This window comes from Oncorhynchus masou, chromosome 32 (assembly GCF_036934945.1).
Source record: "Oncorhynchus masou masou isolate Uvic2021 chromosome 32, UVic_Omas_1.1, whole genome shotgun sequence".
NCBI classification, from domain to species: Eukaryota; Metazoa; Chordata; class Actinopteri; order Salmoniformes; family Salmonidae; genus Oncorhynchus; species Oncorhynchus masou.
In genome coordinates this window covers 23,430,933-23,452,111 of record NC_088243.1, presented here as the reverse complement: position 1 = coordinate 23,452,111, position 21,179 = coordinate 23,430,933, and the positions used below count along the sequence as shown (strand labels likewise).

The following is a 21,179-nucleotide window of genomic DNA, read 5'->3' as shown; positions in this document are numbered from 1 at the left end:
TAAAATCACAACAGAAACACAAAAAAACTGTTGAAATATGATGCAGTGCGATGTCACAGTGGATACTTCTCCAGTAGGAGTCAGAATCTAAACAATCACGTGAGCCTGGGCAGACCTGTCATGGCATCAGTTGTGGAAAGAGAATCACATGTGTTCAGCGTTCCAACTCCCACTTCACCACACACACAAAGATGGCTAACGACCCGTGAGCAACATCCGAACTGCTGACATGGTGTGTGTGTGTGTGTGTGACATAATTAACCTCTGACTGGGATGAATATGGTATGTGTGTGTTTGTTCAAGAGCCTGTTTGTTTGTGACATGTTTATCTCTGACAGAGTGAGGATCTTCATGGTGTATGTCCCTTTAGCTAGGTAAACATGTGATGTATGTGTGTGTGTGTGTGTGTGTGTGTGTGTGTGTGTGTGTGTGTGTGTGTGTGTGTGTGTGTGTGTGTGTGTGTGTGTGTGTGTGTGTGTGTGGCCTGCCTCCAGCTGGGTAAATCTCTTCTTGATGTGTTGGTAGCAACCCTCAGCGAAGTCCATGTCTTCATCATAGGAGCAACCGTGGAACACAGGCTCGGGGGCGTTGGAGAAGTACTTGTGGAAGGGGAAGTGTGTGGCCATGGCTTCGGCCTTCACCCTGCTTAGACCTGACCTTGGAAATGTACTCTTCCCAGTGAGACATCACCTGCAGCAGGGAGAGAGAGGACAGCAGCAGACAGCCCCCCTGGATGTTACAGGTCTGGTTCTTTTTGGTATGCCGCACACGTGCATTCTCACTCAAAGACAAACACAGTTGCGTCACATACAAAGTAGGACTGGATGATATATTTAATTAATTTGTTTTAGCTCGATATTCCAAATGCATTAAACAATTATATAAGATATTGAACTTGATTTAAACATCTGAACAAGTTGACAGGCTAGCATGCCAGCAGCATACCACTGCTGGCTTGCTTCTGAAGCTAAGCAGGGTTGGTCCTGGTCAGTTCCTGGATGGGAGACCAGTAGCTGCTGGAAGTGGTGTTGGAGGACCAGGAGGCAATCTTTCCTCTGGTCTAAAAAAAAAATGTCCCAATGCCCCATGGCAATGATTGGGGACTCTACCCTATGTAGGGTGCTGTCTTTCGGATGGGACATTAAACGGGTGTCCTGACTCTCTGAGGTCATTAAAGATCCCATGGCACTTATTGTAAGAGTAGGGGTGTTAACCTCAGTGTCCTGGCTAAATTCCCATTCTGGCCCTTAAACCATCATAATCCCCAGTTTACAATTGGCTCATTCATCCCCCTCCTCTCCCCTGTAACTATTCTCCACTATTCAACTGTTCTACCTTGTAAGCTAGCAAATATATCCAAGTTGGCTAAACAAAGATATTTGTAAAGTGTTGATATTTTGGTTCAGTATACACTGAAATGCAATAAAATCAAATTAATTACTTAAAAATCATACAATGTGATTTTCTGGAATTTTGTTTTAGATTCCATCTCTCACAGTTGAAGTGTACCTATGATAAAAATTTCAGACCTCTACATGCTTTGTAAGTAGGAAAACCTGCAAAATCGGCATTGTATCAAATACTTGTTCTCTCCACTGTATATGCACACACACACACACACACACACACACACAAAACATTAGGAACACCTTCCTAATATTGAGTTGCACCCCTCCTCCTTTTGCCCTCAGAACATCCTCAATTCGTCAGGACATGGACTCTACAAGGTGTCGAAAGCGTTCCACAGGGATGCTGGCCCATATTGACTCCAATGCTTCCCACAGTTGTGTCAAGTTGCCTGGATGTCCTTTGGGTTGTGGACCATTCTTGATACACAGGGGAAACTGTTGAGCATGAAAAACCCAACAGCGGTGCAATTCTTGACACCAACTACCATACCCCGTTCAAAGGCACTTAAAATCTTGTCTTGCTCATTCACCCTGAGAATGGCATATATACACAATACATGTCTCAAGGCTTAAAAATCCTTATTTAACCGGTCTCCTCCCCTTCATCTACATTGATTGAAGTGAATTTAACAAGTGACACAATAAGGGATCATTGCTTTCACCTGGATTCACCTTGTCAGTCTATGTCATGGAAAGAGCAGGTTTCCTTAATGTTTTGTACACTGATGTGTAGATAGATGTCCTAGCCTACCTCTTTCAGGTAATGCATTCAATGCAGTATTAGTCTTATATTTAGCTGAATGAATGATGGGTTATGCATTAGCCTCTACTTATAGCCTCTGTCTCTTGCGCAATACACACTTGCGCTCCGCTGACCTCTCTCCTTAAATACCTTTCCTTAGCTCGTGTAGTCCCATGAAAGAAATACTAGAATAGCATGCTCTACATTTTTGTTGTTTCTTATACTAATAGATCATTCGAAGAGGGATGCAAGCTCTTGTGTGCAGCATGTTAAATGCAGCATGTTAAATACAGCAGCCAATTGAACTCACAGGGAGTTTGAAAGAGAACTCGATGGCGGTAAGCTATAGCAGTTATTTGTTCATAACCATTCAATAGCCGTGAAGAGAAATGACAGCCGTCTGCATCTTATTCTAGTCCTATATTATTCAAGCATGTCATTACAATGATGAACATGAGGACAACTAAACTTATTTCATGTAAACTCAAATTCGCAAGTCTATAATTGTAACTTTGTAGGCCGCATGTCCTGCACTAGCATCACGTTCTTTCCCAGCTTCATGGTTTGAATGAGGTGTGTAATTCCAGTCCATATAATACAGTATAATACAATAAAGGACAGTAATACAGTCCATACAAAAAGATTAGCCTACTGGAGCTAGTTTAATTTATTTACCCAAGAGAGCATAGCTACATCTATGGGCGTTTATGTTTTCTGTCGTGTGTAATGTGCGGTAGCTTATATATGATAGGCTATGTATTGGATAACGGCGCAATCATTTGGGCTTTTTTGGGCTTGGGCTCGGGCTCATTCAATGGGGCGGCAGGGTAGCCTAGTGGTTAGAGTGTTGGACTAGTAACCGGAAGGTTGCGAGTTCAAACCCCCGAGCTGACAAGGTAGAAATCTGTCGTTCTGCCCCTGAACAGGCAGTTAACCCATTGTTCCCAGGCCGTCATTGAAAATAAGAACTTGTTCTTAACTGACTTGCCTGGTTAAATAAAGGTGAAATAAATAAAAAATAAAAAAAATTAAAGGTCTTTAATGTAGGGCTCATAAAATGTCTTCAATGTATAGGTCATCAGGCTCAGGTAGCATCAGGCTTGAATTTTAATGACAATTAAAGCTCTTACCAAATACAGACATATTTCTATATGTTTTAAACTGAACATTTGTCAAATACAATATTCAACCCTACTCTCCCCTCTACACCCTACTGCCAGCCTCCCTGCTGTGTCTTCCAGTCTCCTCTTACTGACAGGATGCCGCCTCAGTGAGATATCCACTCCACTCTTCTTGATTTTAGATCTGGGCTATTTTATGAGCTCTCTCAGGTCCTCTTAAGATGACAGTTGCCTTGGGTTGTCTCTTCTTTGTTAAAAAGGCTCTGTTGTCTATTCTGGGCCTTTCTGCTGATGCATGCTGCCACAATCGAGATGCATCCTGTCGGGCTGTATCACCGCCTGGTACTGCAACTGCTCCACCCACAACCGTAAGGCTTGCCAGAGGGTAGTGAGGTCTGCACAACGCATCACTGGGGGCAAACTACCTGCCCTCCAGGCCACCTACACCACCCGATGTCACAGGAAGGCCAAAAAGATCATCACGGTCATCAACCACCTTGAGCCACTGCCTGTTCATCCCGCTATCATCCAGAAGGCGAGGTCAGTACAGGTGCATCAAAGCTGGGACCAAGAAACTAAAAAACAGCTTCTATCTCAAGGCCATCAGACTGTTAAACATCCATCCCTAAAATTGAGTGGCTGCTGCCAACATACTGACTCAAATCTCTAGCCACTAGCTCTCACTAGTCACTTTAAACAATGCCACTTTATATCATGTTTACATACCCTACATTACTCATCTTATATGTATATACTGTACTCCATACCATCTACTGCATCTTGCCTATGCCGCAAGGCCATCGCGCATCCATATATTTATATGTACATATTCTTATTCATTCCTTTTTCCTTTACACTTGTGTGTAAAAGGTAGTTGTTGTGAAATTGTTAAATTACTTGTTAGATATTACTGCATGGTCGGAACTAGAAGCACAAGCATTTCACTACACTAGCATTAACATCTGCTAACCATGTGTATGTGACCAATAACATTTGACTTGATCCAGAACTGTCTGTTGTGGCATTTATTTTGGTAATTAGGTGACACAAATAAATGGAGGATATGGTATAATATTTTGGTATTTGATATCGAAGCGGATTTGAAGTGGAAGGAAGATACTGACACTTATTGCACTGGGATGAGATCGGCAGCATCTCACCCCCTTTCATTTTTATTTTAGTGACACATTTTATTACCAACTTTTGCAGGTCGGGATATCAGAAATGACTAATTAATCTGGAAAATGCCTTACCTTTAGTCTAATGTCACACACATTCACATCTATTATCCCCAAACACACCCCCCTCCTGTACTGACCTGGTAGAGGTAGAAGTGTCTGTCGGTCTCACAGGTGTAGGTCCAGACTCTCTTGCAGACTGCCCACCTCTCTGAGCAGCTCCAGCCTCCTGGCCAGTACGTCGTTCACACGCCCATACCAGAACACAGCATATACCACATTCATCCATAGTTTACCTTGAGAAAGCAAACAGTATCAGGTCCATTTCAGTCAGTTGAATTGAACCATAGAAGAGTGGTTATATTCCTGGAACTCATTCCAACAACCAACCATTCTCTCATCGTACCTGGAGGCCTGGTACAGTATCAAACTAGTAACAACCACCCTTTACAAACACTGTTATGCCATATTCCTAGGATGATAATAGCCTCAACCTTCCCTGAACATTGCCTGCCTGTCCATAGCCAGATAAGATCAGTGTCGTGATCTGAGGGTCATATCAAGTCATTCCGAGGAGAAGTGTTAATGTTGCGAGGAGAACTGAAGCCTAAACCTGTGACATCACAGCCTAGGGAAAATAGTTCCAAACCCTTCATGCACAAATCAGTATCAGCTGCAAGCAACAAGCCAGTAGGCTTGAAGTGAATAATCAAATCTAAAGTTTAAGAACCCTGTAACGACGTTCTTCGTTTGTCGAAAGAGAGTCGGACCGAAATGCAGCGTGTTGGTTACTCATGTTTTTAATGAAACAAATGACGATACAAATACAAAACAACAAAACGGAACGTGAAACCTAATTACAGCCTATCTGGTGAAACTACACAGAAACAGGAACAATCACCCACGAAATACACAGTGAAACCCAGGCTACCTAAATACGGTTCCCAATCAGAGACAACGAGAATCACCTGACTCGGATTGAGAACCGCCTCAGGCAGCCAAACCTATACAACACCCCTACTCAGCCGCAATCCCAATAACTAAAAAACCCCACTACGAAATACAACAACATAAACCCATGTCACACCCTGGCCTGACCAACTAATTAACGAAAACACAAAATACTAAGACCAAGGCGTGACAAACCCAAACTCAAAGCTGGCTATTAATAGTTTTGGTTGCTGAGACGATGGAAGCTAATAGCCAGAAGGACCAAATTGCAGTCTTCTCTAATACATGTAATAATATTGACAAGGTATAACAGGAATAGGAGCTGCATTGGTCAATATGAAGTTGTCAGTTTCAAGGGCTTAAAATATTCACATACAAAAAAATATTTAATTTCCATATTTTTAAACAAGACATAAGTTACCTACACGTGTTACAATGTTTGATATTGAATAAATACAAAGCTCACAAATTACATTGTCAAACAAAGAGTGTGAAATAAATACAATAGTTTGCTTTTCAAAAAAAAGAGACAAAAATACAGAAAACCGAGCCATCTTTTGTCTAGTCAGGCATCCCGGTGTGCCACCACAACAAACCAGAAAGACGATTTGTGGGTGGCAGTGGCACCTGGCCATGCTATCTTCTATGTCACCCAGACACTGTTGTGATGTGTGCGCGTGTGTCAGAGTGAAACTTTAACTCTTAAATAGGTCTCTTGCTAAGCCTCAGCAGATGATTCGTAAACAGAACTACACCTGTTGATGACGATCAAATTAAAAAGTGGTGAACTTGTTTCCCTCATCACAAAAGCAGCCCTCTGCTCTCCCGTCCCAGGAGACTGCCAAAGAGACAGAGACTGAGACAGAACTGACCCATTTAGTCATAAAGTGCTTTCAACTTCCACAAAAGCGCTCTATATACACCTCTGTCGTTCATATACACAGTATTTCAATATCTAATTAAGGGGGAGGTTTATAGAATTATTTATTTATTAAAAGGCAATGTAATGTATATTAATGTCACTGTAAACTACCCTTGGTTGACCATTGAGAAAAGATAATAATTGTTCATCCTATTGCCTATACAGTACAGTGTTAATTAGTTTCCCCAGGTTTCTCCTTCCTCGTCATTGGACCGGAAGGAAGGAAGAAAGGGGAGAATGTTGATTCAGTCAGCGTGCATGTTGTAGACAGCCTCTTGTCCTGGTACTGTAGCTAGCTTTAGCTGATCTGCAGAATGCAATTGTGCTATTCCAGAGTCGTCACATCCACTCCTCATACTTCAAACTCACGCCATTCTCAATGGCTCTGCTCTACGCAACAAGGGCCTGTGTTCAGTCGGCACGAAACAGGAGAAAACTGGTCTGTTTTTAAACAGAAGATGACCATATCTGCATCCTTCAGTGAGCTAAGGGTAGGTAGGGCCAGAATCAAGGTTTTTACAGCAATATCTGCCCATTTAATCAACACAACTGAATCTACCCATGTACTGTATATTTTGTATCACTAGGCCTATTTGTTGTGGTTTCCATTGACATTCTTTGAGCTACGATGGTTACCAGTGTAAAGAATACATATCTGCTGACTCCTTGAGGCTCCTGCTCTGACATATGGCCTGAGGCTATTCATACTGATATAATCTCTCATTGACAGACTTCATAAATGGTACAGTAGATGCGGGATGCGTGAGATAATGGGCGGCATTAGCTCCGGTTCTTGGGTTTTTCCATCACTGGTTATATGCACAAACCATGATTTTGCACGTATTTTTAGAATTGCGGATGGGAGGGGAAATTTGGCCCATAGACCGTAACTTGCAAAGAGAAAGTGTGGAGTTCTTTGTTTCGTTTCCGATCCTCGTTCTCTCTCTTCTCTTAACACTTATGGACCAAGAACTTAATCAAGCATCTGACCACTTACGCAAGCCTTTGGTTCTGTGTTAACTGAGATTTGTACTTATATAGCCTGGGTCTCAAAGCTATAGTTAGTTATTCTGACAGCAAGATCAGAGCTAGTGAAAACGGCTGCTGCATGAGCACTGAATAAATATTTAATGAAGTTGGAACTATTTTAGACCAAGGGGTCTATTTTGGTCTTTAACGCAGACTGACAATAATAAATAACATATTTGATGTGGTTCATAAAGTCATGAAAAAAAATAGCACAAGTTCTATTATATAATAGCACAAGTTATATTTTTAACATATCATTCCAAAATAATGGGCAATACAATTTGGAGTTAGTCCCCCTTTGCTGCTATAACAGCCTCCACTCCTCTGGAAAGGCTTACCCCTAGATGTTGGAACTTTGTTGCGTGGACTTGCCTCCATTCAGCACCAACAGCATTAGTGAGATCGGGCAAAGATGTTGGGTGATTATGCCTGGCTTGCAGTCGGCGTTCCAATTCAAAGATTTCCCTTCACTGGAACTAAGGGGCCTAGCCCGAACCATGAAAAACAGCACCAGACCATTATTACTCATCCACCAAACTTTACAGTTGGCACTATGCATTGGGGCAGGTAGTGTTATCCTGGCATCTGCCAAACACAGATTCGTCCATCGGACTACCAAATGGTGAAAAATGATTCATCACTCCAGAGAACGCATTTCCACTACTTCAGAGTCCAATGGCGGCGAGCTTCATACCACTCCAGCCGACGCCTGTCATTGCGCATGGCGATCTTAGGCTTGTGCGCAGATGCTTGGCCATGGAAACCCATTTCATGAAGCTACCAACGTACAGTTCTTGTGCTGACGTTGCTTCCAGAGGCATTTTGGAACTCGGTAGTGAGTGTTACAACCGAGGACAATATTTGTGCTATGTGCATCAGCACCCGGCGGTCCCATTCTGTGAGCTTGCTACTACTTCCCGGCTGAGCCATCGTTGCTCCTAGACGTTTTCACTTCACAATATCATCACTTACAGTTGACCGTGGCAGCTCTAGCGAGGCAGAAATTTGACGCACTGACTTGTTGGAAAGATGTGCCACAATGAAAGTCACTGAGATCTTCAGTAAGGCCATTCTACTGCCAATGTTTGGCTACAGAGTTATACGCCTGTCAGCGACGGGAGTGGCTGAAAAAGCCGAACCCACTAATTTGAAGGGGTGTCCACATACCTTTGTATATAGAGTTCCAGTCAAAGGTTTCGGACATACCTAGTCATTCAAGGGGTTTTCTTTGTTTTACTATTTTCTACAAGACATCAGAACTATGAAATAAAAAACATGGAATAATGCAGTAACCAAAAAAGTGTAAGAATATATTTTAGATTTTTCAAAGTAGCCACCCTTTGCCTTAATGACAACTTTGCACACTCTTGGTATTCTCTCAACCAGCTTCTCCTGGAATGCTTTTCCAAAAGCCTTGAAGGAGTTCCCACATATGCTGAGCACTTGTTGGCTGCTTTTCCTTCACTCTGCGGTCCAACTCATCCCAAACCATCTCAATTGGGTTGAGATCGGGTGATTGTAGAGGCCAGATCATCTGATAAAGCATACTCCTTCTTGGTCAAATAGCGTTACACAGCCTGAAGGTGTGTTGGGTCAAAAAAAATGATAGTTCCACTAAGCGCAAACCAGATGGGATGGTGTATTGCTGCGAATGCTGTGGTAGCCATGCTGGTTAAGTGTGACTTGAATTCTAAATAAATCACAGACAGTGTCACCAGCAATTAATGTTGGAGAGATCATTGGGGTCTAGTTAAGGGTGAGGGGTCATTGGGTCTAGTTAAGGCTGTAGGGGTCATTGGGTCTAGTTAAGGCTGTAGGGGTCATTGGGTCTAGTTAAGGCTGTAGGGGTCATTGGGTCTAGTTAAGGCTGTAGGGGTCATTGGGTCTAGTTAAGGCTGTAGGAGTCACTGGGTCTAGTTAAGGCTGTAGGGGTCATTGGATCTAGTTAAGGCTGTAGGGGTCATTGGGTCTAGTTAAGGCTGTAGGGGTCTTTGGGTCTAGTTAAGGCTGTAGGGGTCATTGGGTCTAGTTAAGGCTGTAGGGGTCATTGGGTCTAGTTAAGGCTGTAGGGGTCATTGGGTCTAGTTAAGGCTGTAGGGGTCATTGGGTCTAGTTAAGGCTGTAGGGGTCATTGGGTCTAGTTAAGGCTGTGTGAGTCATTGGGTCTAGTAAGGCTGAGGGGTCATTGGGTCTGGTTAAGACTGAGGGAGTCATTGGGTCAAGTTAAGACTGAGGGGTCATTGGGTCTAGTTAAGGCTGTAGGGGTCATTGGGTCTGGTTAAGGCTGTAGGGGTCATTGGGTCTAGTTAAGGCTGAGGGGTCATTGGGTCTAGTTAAGGCTGTAGGGGTCATTGGGTCTAGTTAAGGCTGTAGGGGTCATTGGGTCTAGTTAAGGCTGTAGGGGTCATTGGGTCCAGTTAAGGCTGAGGGGTCATTGGGTCTAGTTAAGGCTGAGGGGTCATTGGGTATGGTCTAGAAAAAACACCACTACACAAGTTGGAAAGACTCAAACTATTTTTATTTCCATTTTCATCAGTGCTTTTCCAAGGCAGAAGTTGCTCAAAAACTAGTGGAGGCTAAAACTCGGAATGGAGTTTACTTGATGGTATATTCATTTAGCCACGTCACACCTCAGGTAAGTCTCAAAAGCCAGTCCACTTTATACACTACAGACCCAAACACAGAATAACACATATAAACAGCTCAAGACGATAGGAGAAGCCTGGGACTGGGAGGCTGCCTTGGCTGCTAACGATTGTCCCGACACATGCCAGTGAGTGGTTTGTGTGTGTGTGTGTAGAGTTGTTTTACGACTGTGCTGATAGCCATGCTGCCATATTTACTCCTCAGCAGTCACCCAATAAATAACAGACAGATCACTCTGCCAGCTACGAGTCACCAGGCCAGGAATGAGCTTCATCAAAGCAAGGCAGCTGTGTGTGTTAGTGAATGTGTGTGTTTCTGTGGATGAGAGGCTTTGTGTTTGCGAGGCAGTTGTGTGTGTGTGTGTGCGCGCTCCATCGTCACCATTTAATTTCGTGGAGGGGCTTTCAGGGCAGTAATTCACAAAGAGGGCCTGACTGAGATCTGCAGGAGTGAGGAGGAATGGAATGCTAAATAACTGCAGATTACTAGTGTCTGAGGGAAGGTCCTAGCCAGTCCCCTGCGTCAGAAAGAGTAGTTACAAATCCTCAGCTCTTCTAAGAGGCCAGGGCCAATAATACACCTGTCATAGGTAGCCAACAACCCACTCTGGGCTATGAGTGATTGAAAAGCACAGTATAACTAACGAGCCAATGGATAGGAGACTTCAGCTGTGGCTCAAACTTTTAATGCTGTCCGTCTAGTGCCTTGGTTTACTCAAGTGGCTAGATATGAGTAGTCAAAAAACATTTAAATGTTTTTTTACCAGACAAGATGTTTGATCTTGACCACATCTTAAATTATGAAAATCAATATCGTCAATGGTTCTATGGCCAGTATGAGTTCAGTTTATTGTATTAGTATAAAAATGTAAGTAGCAAACAAGAGATAAACATAAGACAGTAAATGTTCTTACCATAGTGGGTTCAGGCTGCATCCCAGCATGGTTGGCGTAAACTGGATGGTATTTCTGTTCAAACACACAAAGTTATCACTCAAGGTTAGAGAATTTTAAGGAACATGTTGAAAGCTTGAGAAGCAAAACAAGAGCTGTTTTCAACAATATTTCGATACTTTGACTCCAAGTATCAATCTGTATTTGTTTATTTACATATATATGGGAAATAAAACACTGAAGCTAAGTGATCAGGGCTAGTAGGAAACAACATGTCTACAGACAGACACAAGGCTAGGGGGGGGGGGGGTTCACAGGTCAAGGTATAGCAGGTTTGGACAGATGGTCTGGATCGACAGACTTCATGGAGACATACAGTGGGGCAAAAAAGTATTTAGTCAGTATTTAGTTAGTTAAGTTCTCCCACTTAAAAATATGAGAGAGGCCTGCAATTTTCATCATAGGTACACTTCAACTGTGACAGACAAAATTAGGGGGAAAAAATCCGGAAAATCACATTGTATGATTTTTTATGAATTTATTTGCAAATTATGGTGGAAAATAAGTATTTGGTCACCTACAAACAAGCAAGATTTCTGGCTCTCACAGACCTGTAACTTCTTCTTTAAGAGGCTCCTCTGTCCTTCACTCGTTACCTGTATTAATGGCACCTGTTTGAACTTGTTATCAGTATAAAAGACACATGTCCACAACCTCAAACAGTCACACTCCAAACTCCACTATGGCCAAGACCAAAGAGCTGTCAAAGGACACCAGAAACAAAATTGAAGACCTGCACCAGGCTGGAAAGAATGAATCTGCAATAGGTAAACAGCTTGGTTTGAAGAAATCAACTGTGGGAGCAATTATTAGGAAATGGAAGACATACAAGACCACTGATAATCTATCTCGATCTGGGGCTCCACGCAAGATCTCACCCCGTGGGGTCAAAATGATCACAAGAATGGTGAGCAAAAATCCCAGAACCACACGGGGGGACCTAGTGAATGACCTGCAGAGAGCTGGGACCAAAGTAACAAAGCCTACCATCAGCAAGGGCATTGAGGATGAAACGTGGCTGGGTCTTTCAGCATGACAATGATCCCAAACACACCGCCCGGGCAACAAAGGAGTGGCTTCATCAGAAGCATTAAGGTCCTGGAGTGGCCTAGCCAGTCTCCAGATCTCAACCCCATAGACAATCTTTGGAGGGAGTTGAAAGTCTGTGTTGCCCAGCAACAGCCCCAAAACATCACTGCTCTAGAGGAGATCTGCATGGAGGAATGGGCCAAAATACCAGCAACAGTGTGTGAAAACCTTGTGAAGACTTACAGAAAACGTTTGACCTCTGTCATTGCCAACAAAGGGTATATAACAAAGTATTGAGATAAACTTTTGTTATTGACCAAATACTTATTTTCCACCATAATTTGCAAATAAATTCATAAAAAATCCTACAATGTGATTGTCTGGATTTCTTTTTCTCATTTTGTCATTCATAGTTGAAGTGTACCTATGACGAAATTACAGGCCTCTCATCTTTTTAAGTGGGAGAACTTGCACAATTGGTGGCTGACTAAATACTTTTTTGCCCCACTGTGTGTGTGTGTATGTGTGTGTATGTGTGTGTATGTGTGTGTATATATATATATTGGAAGCCCTAGGAACTGCAATCTGGGAGGTATTGCTTTCATATTAAAAATGACAGCCATAGGAATCAATGGTGTGCTGAACATTTTTAGAAACTTTCGAGTGTTTTCTATCCAATACTACCATGCATATCCTAGCTTCTGGGCCTGAGAAACAGGCAGTTTACTTTGGGCACCTCAGTCACTCAAACTTCTGAATACTGCCCCCTAGTCTTAAGTTTTAATATGTACCAAAATCTGATCAAATGTGAAAAGAGGGACTTGCCTACATGTCAATCACATTTTAATGAGTGTTGAACTATGTGATATCCTTCCTGTGTGTCAAATTCTTGAGCAACATCTTCCTTTTCATTAAATTTTTTGAAATGTCAAACATATTTCTTCAAGCATTGATGTAATTTTGAAATGACAGTAAGGAGCTTGTGTTAGGACTGCACAATATGGGAAAACATCTAATTGTGTGTTTTTTTACTGCGATTGTGATTTGATTTGCAATATTTTCAAACCACTTGGGTGATCTGTGGAAAAGAAGAAATAGAATGATTATTCTAATGATATAGTTGAAATACAGTGTTTGGCATAACAGATTAAAAAGCCAGGGAGGAGTTTGTTGTGACAGAGTAGGAACCAAAATGTTGGTCTGTGTTTCCCGGGGCACAACAGCTAGAATTGAATAGGTGTTATATTAGGACAACAACTTTAGAATATGCTTAGTTATTCTTTTCTGATTCAGAACATGCCATAGTACAAACATGATGATATATACAGTGCATTCGGAAAGTATTCAGACCCCTTGACTTTTTCCACATTTTGTTACGTTACAGCCTTATTTTAAAATTGATTAAATAGTCCCCCCCCCCCCCCCCCATCAACCTACACAGTTTGCTAGCCAGATTTGCCCACTCAGTTAGCATTAGTGGCTAATGCTAACATTCTTGGACATGTGCAGCTTGCTAAGACTAACATGAATTTTGCAGATAGCAAGATAAAATAATAGTATAATAAAGAAAACCTTGATTTATATTAGGAAGCAAAGTGGAAAGTAGAATTGTTCTTGTTTACAGTTGACTGTACATGTATTGTATGCAGAGTGAATTTACAGTGATAACCGCTGCCATGCTTGAATGAGTGACAGGGGGCGGGACTTGGTGTGCGTGGGGAAGCAGCCTGTAGGAGAAAGGCAGAGAGACGGCAAGAGGAGTAAACTATGAAAACGGAAGTTACACATGTTTGTAAGTCGCTCTGGATAAGAGCGTCTGCTAAATGACTTAAATGTAAATGTAAATGTTTTAAAATATCGCAAAAATATGGATCTTGCGGTATGGATATTTCACATAGAGCAAATGTACAAAACATTAGGAAAACCTGCTTTTCCATGACAGACTGACAAGGTGAAAGATATGATCCCATACTGATGTAACCTGTTAAATCCACTTCAATCAGTGTAGATGAAGGGGAGGAGACAGGTTAAAGAAGGATTTTTAAGCCTTGAGACAATTGAGACATGGATTGTGTGTGTGTGTGTGCCATTCGGAGGGTGAATGGGCAAAACAAAAGATTGAAGTGCCTTTGAACGGGGTATGGTAGTAGGTGCCAGGTGCACTGGTTTGAGTGTGTCAAGAATGCTGCAGGGGGTTTTCCATTTTCAACAGTTCCCCATGTGTATCAAGAATGGTCCACCAACCAAGGGACATCCAGCCAACATGACAACTGTGGGAAGCAATGGAGTCAGCCTTGTGGAACTTGTAGAGTCCACGCCCTGATGAATTGAGGCTGTTCTGAAAGCAACAAAAAGAAAGTGTTCCTAATGTTTTGTACACTCAATGTATATGTTTTGTACACTCAACGCAATTCCAATGTACATTCAATAAATTGTGCAGCCCTAGCTTGTTTGCACATGAAATCGACGGCAAGGGTCTGAAATTACACTCAACATGTAAAACACACATTCTTTCAAGCTCTTTAAAGGGGTTAAAACACTTGAGAAACAAAAAATAAAACCAAGATAGTTAGTGGCTACATTTAAATTTCCACGATAACTGGCGCTCTTAGCCATCTCTGCCAGCAGCAGCCTCCTCTGGTAGCGCAACCAGATCTAACAGAATGTGCATCGTACTACAGGCATGCCTCCAGAGATGGATGCCTAGAGAGACGAAGGGAAGGTCACACTCAGCCACAAGGGCCTCTGTCTGGGGTCAGTGGGGGGGGGGACGACCATTGGGCGATGCGAGCATGGGACTTGAACAGGGAAGGGCCAAAGTTGGAATAAGCTGAACTTAACTCAATACTCTGCGACATCATGTTGTGATTGACCAAATCGAAGCACACTGTAGTTTTCAGCCCCTACTGGATTGGCTGTTGATACACTTCCGGCGCCGACAGAGATGGCCCCCTCGCTTCGCGTTCTCAGGAAACTATGCAGTATTTCGTTTTTTTTAATGTATTATTACTTACACTGTTACCCCAGAAAGTTTTATTACATACAGCCGGGAGGAACTATTGGATATAAGAGCAATGTCAACTCACCAACATTTCGACCAGGAATATGACTTTCCCGAAGCGGATCCTCTGTTTGGTCCATCACCCAGGACAATGGATCGGATCCCAGCCGGCGACCCAAAACAACGGCGCCGCAGAAGGGGTCTGTGGGTCATGCTCCGTAGACGGGCATATCGCGCAGCGCTCCTGAGCATACTACTTGCCAATGTCGAGTCTCGTGACAACAAGGTAGACGAAATCCGAGCAAGGGTTGCCTTCCAAAAAGACATCAGAGATTGTAACATTCTGTGTTTCATGGAAACATGGCTCACTCGGGATACGTATCAGAGTCAGTACAGCCACCTGGTTCTTCACGCATCGCGGCAACAGAAACAAACATTTATCTGGTAAGAAGTGCGGGGGTGTATGCCTTATGATTAACGAGACGTGGTGTGTTCATAACAACATAAAGGAACTCAAGTCTTTTGTTCATCTGACCTAGAATTCCTTACAATCAAATGCCGACCAAATTATCTACCAAGAGAATTATCTTCGATATAATCAGAGTTGTGTATATCCCACCATAAGCAGACACATCGACGGCCCTGAAATAACTTCATTGGACTCTATGTAAACTGGAAACCACATATCCTGAGGCTGCATTTATTGTAGCTGGGGATTTTAACAAGGCTAATCTGAAAACAAGGATCCCTAAATGTTATCAGCATATTGAATGCACGACCCGGACTGGCAAAACTTTGGATCATTGTTATTCTAACTTCCGCGATGCATACAAAGCCCTCCCACACCCTCCTTTCGGAAAATCTGACCACGACTCCATTCTGTTGCTCCCAGCCTATAGACAGAAACTAAAACAGGAAACGCCCGTGCTCAGGTCTGTTCAACGCTGGTCCGACCAATCGGATTCCCTGTTTCAAGATTGCTTCAATCATGTGGACTGGGATCTGCTCCGCATAGCGTTGGACAATAACATTGATGAATACGCTGATTCGGTGAGCGAGTTTATTAGCAAATGCATCAGTGATGTTGTACCCACAGCAACTATTAAAACCTTCCAACCAGAAACCGTGCATTGATGGCAGCATTCACGCAAAACTGAAAGCGCGAACCACTGCTTTTAAATCAGGGCAAGGCGACCGGGAACAGGACCAAATACAAACAGTGTAGCTATTCCCTCAGCAAGGCAATCAAACAAGCTAAGCGTCAGTATAGAGACAAAGTAGAGTCGCAAAACAACGGCTAAAGTCAATCAGGGATTACAAAAAGAAAACCAGCCCCATCGCGGACCACAAAGTTTTGCTCACAGACAAACTAAGCTTCTTTGCTCGTTTTGAGGACAATACAGTGCCACCGACACGGTCCGCTACCAAAACATGCAGGCTCTCTTTCACTGCAGCCGACGTGAGTAAAACATTTAAACGTGTTAACCCTCGCATGGCTGCAGGCCCAGGCGGCATCCCGAGCCGCATCCTCAGAGCATGCACACACCAGCTGGCTGGAGTGTTCACGGACATATTCAATCAATCCTTATCCCAGTCTGCTGTTCCCACATGCTTCAAGATGGCCACCATTGTTCCTGTAACCAGGAAAGCTAAGGTAACTAAGCTAAATGACTATCGCCCTGTAGCAATCAATTCAGTCATCATAAAAGTGCTTTTAGAGACAAGTAAAGGACCATATCACCTCCACCCTACCTGACACCCTAGACTCACTCCAATTTGCATACCGCCCCAATAGGTCCACAGACGATGCAATGGTTAGCACTGTTGGACTAGTAACCGAAAGGTTGCAAGTTCAAATCCCCGAGCTGACAAGGTACAAATCTGTCGTTCTGCCCCTTAACAGGCAGTTAACCCACTGTTCCTAGGCAGACATTGAAAATAAGAATTAGTTCTTAAACCTCTTGAAACTCCCCATCCCGGATCCGGGATTGTGACTAAGCCTCAGGCTCATTAGCATAACGCAACGTTAACGATTTCTGAAAATCGCAAATAAAATTAAAATAATGCGTTTGCTCTCAAGCTTAGCCTTTTCTTAACAACACTGTCATCTCAGATTTTCAAAATATGCTTTTGAACCATAGAAATTGACTAATTTGTGTAAGAGTATGCAAAGCTAGCATAGCATTTTGTGTAGCATGTAGCACGCAACATTTTCACAAAAACCAAATAAATAAAATCATTTACCTTTGAAGAGCTTCTGATGTTTTCAATGAGGAGACTCCCAGCCACATACCAAATGCGCAGTGTTTCCTGAAAGCGTCTGTGTGTAGGAGAAATCGTTCCGTTTTCTACATTGCGCCTGGCTACCGAAACGAACCGAAAATGCAGTCACCTACAACGTGAAACTTTTTCCGGATTAACTACATAATATCGACCGAAACATGGCAAACGTTGTTTGGAATCAATCCTCAAGGTGTTTTTTCACATATCTCTTCATTGACATGCAGTTCATGGAAGCTTGCTTCTCTCTCTGTGCCCCATGGAAAAATACTGGCAGGTGACTTTTGCGCACCAATTTCGGCGCAGGACACCGGGCGGACACGTGGTAAATGTGGTCTCTTATGGTCAATCTTCCAACGATCTGCCTACAAATACGTCACAATGCTGCAGACACCTTGGGGAAACGACAGAAAGGGCAGACTCATTCCTCTTGCGTTCACAGCCATATAAGGAGATCATGAAAGACAGAGCCTCAAAAATCCTTGTCATTTCCTGGATGCCAAGTCATCTTGGTTTTGCCTGAAGCTCACGTTAAAGGGCACGCACAGAGAAGATATTTGTATTTCTGGACACGTCAGAGTGTTTTCTTTCGAACAGTAGCAATTATATGCATAGTCGAGCATCTTTTTGTGACAAAATATCTTGTTTAAAACGGGAACGTTTTTCTTCCAAAAATGAAATAGCGCCACCATAAGTGTAAGAGGTTAACTGACTTGCCTAGTGAAATAAAGGTAAATTAAAATAAATAAAAAATCACACTGCCCTGGACTGGGATATGGACAAAAGGAATACCTATGTAAGAATGCTGTTCATCAACTGCAGCTCAGCATTTAACACCATAGTACCCTCCACACTCATCATTAAGCTCGAGACCCTGGATCTCGACCCTGCCCTGTGCAACTGGGTTCTGGACTTCCTGACGGGCTGTCCCTAAATGGTGAGGGTAGGAAACAACATCTCCACCCCGCTGATCCTCAACACTGGGGCCCCACAAGGGTGTGTTCTCAGCCCTCTCCTGTATTCCCTGTTCACCCAGGACTGAGTGGCCATGCACGCCTCCAACTCAATCATGAAGTTTGCAGACGACACTACAGTGGTAGGCTTGATTACCAACAACGACGAGACGGCCTACAGGGAGGAGGTGAGGGCCCTCGGAGTGTGGTGTCAGGACAATAACCTCCCACTCAATGCCAACAAATCAAAGGAGATGATCGTGGACTTCAGGAAACAGCAGAGGGAGCACCCCCTATCCACATCGATGGGACAGTAGTGGAGAAGGTGGAAAGTTTTAAGTTCCTTGGCTTACACATCACAGAAAATCTGAAATGGTCCACCCACACAGACAGCGTGGTGAAGAAGGCGCAGCAGCACCCCGTCAACCTCAGGAGGCTGAAGAAATTTGGCTTGTCACCTAAAACACCCACAAACCTTTAAAGTTGCACAATCGAGAGCATCCTGTCGGGCTGCATCACCGCCTGGTACGGCAACTGCTCCGCCCATAACCGTAAGGCTCTCCAGAGGGTAGTGAGGTCTGCACAACACATCACCGGGGGCAAACTACCTGCCCTCCGGGACAACCTACACCACCCGATGTCACAGGAAGGCCAAAAAGATCATCAAGGACAACAACCACCCGAGCCACTGCCTGTTCACCCCGCTATCTCCATAGCGCATCAAAGCGGGACTGAGAGACTGAAAAACAGCTTCTATCTCAAGGCCATGAGACTGTTAAACAGCCATCACTAACATTGAGTTGCTGCTGCCAACATACTGACTCAAATCTCTAGCCACTTTAATAATTAAAAATTGGATGTAATAAATGATTCACTTGCCACTTTAAACAATGCCACTTTATATAATGTTTACATACCCTACATTACTCATCTCATATGTATATACTGTAGTCTATATCATCTACTGCATCTTGCCTATGCCATTCTGCCATCGCTCATCCATATATATTTGTATGTACATATTCATATTCATTCCTTTATACTTGTGTGTATAAGGTAGTTGTGGTGAAATTGTTTGATTACTTGTTAGATATTACTGTATGGTCGGAACTAGAAGCACAAGCATTTCACTACCCTTGCATTAACATCTGCTAACCATGTGTATGTGACAAATAAAATTGTATTTGATATATAGCACTACCTAGCCTGCTTGCTAGCACCAACATGAAGCAAGTGTGCTTATCCAAATGTACATGTCAAAAGGATTATGTCCGTTAGTGATCGTGTGACATGCAACTCAACTAACGGCATAATATAAATACAATGAGGTTGAAGTCATTCTCAAGAATAGTGTATACTACCCAATAGACCACTAGTAGATACTAAAGATGTGTGGTGGGTATATGAGCCCGGGAATGTTCGTGTCCTTGGTTGTTACAAAAGCAATGAACATACAGAGAGTGATAGAGGAGTGCAAAAGAGGGAGCAAGAGAGACAAAATAAATGAGAGAAACATTAGCTACATTGGTCAGATCCCCCCCCAAAAAAGCCAGCCCATTTTAGAAGACATTTTATGCTTCTAATTTCATAAATCCTAGGGCATCTTCCCTGGTCCCCAAGACAGCTAAGCTCTCAAATCCTGGTCCAGACAACGCATCTCCCATCTCAGCACCAAGACGCATTACATTCTCATGCCTCTCACACACACAGGCCAGAGGCTTTAGACTGATTCCCATTGGAAGCCTCTGATGCACCTGTGTGTGAGTCTCACGTTTCACAAACATTTAAAATGGGGTTCTCGCATGATGCCATTGTGCAGTGCCCTGGTGGTGAAACTCAAGCCAGGTGGCTCCTGTCACAATCTGCTCTACTAAAACGAGTGTGGTGCGATTGACGGATGGGTGGGTTGAAGAAGGGCACTAAACCCACTGGGATAAAGGGCTGAGGACAGCTGTCTGTGAAGAGCCAAGCAGGCAGGCAAGTAGGCAGGTAGCGAGGCAGATAGTCAGGCATGCAGGTAGCCTGGCAGGTAACCAGTAGAGAAAAGTAGCCAAAATCAGATTGAGATGTTTGTTTATTTGAGCTCATTCTAGCTTTACTTTATCTAGTTTCACAGCTTATAACAGGTTTGGCCAAAAGAAAACCTTATATAATAGCTTTTAAATCTCAATGGGGTTGCTGAGTAAATGGAGGATGAATAAATACATCGAAATGATGGTGCCACTTCACACAAAGCGCCCGGCGATACAGGTGACATGATCGTCTCTGGCTCGGCCCTGTGGGCATCAAAGTTTAAACAGCGCTAGACAACAGAGTTAGATTCATTACTACATACACCCTGGTCCAGTTAGCACCACTCGCTACATTTTTAATAAAGTGGGAATATGGAGAGGAGAAGCGAGGGGACATAGTGCTTTGGTAGAGGTACACACTGCCACATGTTCACACAGGGGGAAGGAACACGTAGTATACCATGTCTGGAGGTTAACCTGATATTATATCCATACCAATAAACGTCTCTGAGCTCTGATGGTGGAAGAGGAATATTCTGGGTACAAGTTGCCTGCGCAGATCTAGGACCAGCTAGCCCCCTAAAAATGTAGGACCAGCTGACCCACTTACAGATGTAGAACCCACCTACAGATCCAGGACCAGCTAACCCACCAACATATCTAGGACCAGCTAACCCACCTACAAATCAAGGACCAGCTAACCCACCTACAAATCAAGGACCAGCTAACCCACCTACAGATCTAGGACCAGCTAACCCACCTACAGATCTAGGGCCAGCTGACCCCCCTATGGATCTAAGACTTGTTAACCCACCTACCAATATAGGACCAGCTGACCCCCCTACAGATCTAAGACTTGCTAACCCACCTACCGATCTAGGACCAGCTAACCCATACAGATCTAGGACCAGCTGACCCCCCCTACAGATCTAAGACTTGCTAACCCACCTACCG

The 21,179-nt window shown here is 43.3% G+C and overlaps 1 pseudogene; it reads right to left on the bottom strand.

Annotated features, from left to right (window-relative positions):
* Window positions 1-455: 455 nt before the first annotated feature.
* LOC135527166 (RNA helicase aquarius-like) overlaps window positions 456-21,179 on the bottom strand; it is a 35,551-nt pseudogene continuing 14,827 nt past the window's right edge.